The following is a 1334-nucleotide window of genomic DNA, read 5'->3' as shown; positions in this document are numbered from 1 at the left end:
TAGATAGATAGATAGATAGATAGATAGATAGATAGATAGATAGATAGATAGCACACGTACACATACGTACATACATATATTCATACAATCGTACATACATACATACTTACATACATACATGCATACATAGATACATACATACATACATTCATACATACATACATACATACATACATACATACATACATACAATGCTGGAAACCACTTGAATACGACCCTTCAGCTCCCGTCTGCCGACCGGCGTCGACTACTGTAGGCCTATTGCTATGTGGTCCGTCCTTATTTTGCAGTGCTTCTTCCCTATTCGTCGATTTTTACGATCGCTGAAATGAATGAACTGCGTGTTTCGGTGAAATTCTGTTTTCTGCTGGAGAAAACGGCGGCCGAAACAGTTGTCATTCTTCAAACAGATTACAAGAACGCTGCCACGAACAAAACATAAACATACGAGTGGTTTTTCACATTTTAGGAATGGTCACTTGTCACTTGAAGACCAGCCTCGTTCAGGGTGACCGTCGACCTTCCTAATGAATGAAAGCCTCAAGAAGAGTCATGATATGGTCCTGGGGGACCGTCACTGAACAATTGACGAACTTGATATGACTGGTGTGTCCTTGAACTCCTGTCAACGAAGTTTCAGCGAGGATTTGCGAATGAAAAGAGTTGCAGCAAATTCTGCGTCTCGCTTGCTCACGGAAGACCAAAAGAAGTCGCCACTGAATGCGTGTCGTGGACTGAAAGACGATTTGGAAGTTGATTCGGACCTTTTATCGAAGGTCATCACTGTTGACGAACATTGGTGCTACGGGATTTTGCAGAGGGGGAAGAGGTGAAGAAAAAAACGACGGAGGCGTTGAAAGGCATCACACCGCAAGAGTTCCTGCACTGTTTCAAATAGTGGGAAACGCGCCTGGAGAGATACATTGCTTCAAGTGGAGAATACTTTGAAGGCGATCAAATTGTAAACATATAAAACTAAGTGAATAAAATAATATCACAAAAACCGGTTTCTTTTGGGTACCCTCCTTATATATATATATATATATGTGTGTGTGTGTGTGTTTTTGTGTGTGTGTGTGTGTGTGTGTGTGTGTGTGTGTGTGTGAGTATGTGTGTGTGACGAGCTGCTCTCGGTTTCCATCAACCAAATCCACTCAAATTCCTTTAGTCGGACCGGAGTATGGTAAAAGCTATTAATCCAAGGTGTCACGCAGTGGGACTGAATCCAGAACCATGTGGTTTAGAAAAACGTTTCTTAACACACAACCAAGACTGCGCTAGTGAATAGTTTTTTTTTTTCAATGTTATTTGCCCTTAATTATAATCGTGATATA

The 1334-nt window shown here is 41.2% G+C and overlaps 1 protein-coding gene across 1 annotated transcript in view; it reads right to left on the bottom strand.

Annotated features, from left to right (window-relative positions):
- The window catches only part of LOC106868905 (uncharacterized), a 695008-nt gene that overhangs the window by 174034 nt on the left and 519640 nt on the right, over positions 1–1334 (bottom strand). The gene's annotated exons all lie outside the window — the stretch shown is intronic.

This window comes from Octopus bimaculoides, chromosome 18 (assembly GCF_001194135.2).
Source record: "Octopus bimaculoides isolate UCB-OBI-ISO-001 chromosome 18, ASM119413v2, whole genome shotgun sequence".
Taxonomy (NCBI): domain Eukaryota; kingdom Metazoa; phylum Mollusca; class Cephalopoda; order Octopoda; family Octopodidae; genus Octopus; species Octopus bimaculoides.
Note: the sequence above shows the minus strand (reverse complement) of the source record. Positions and strands in the feature narration are given on the sequence as shown.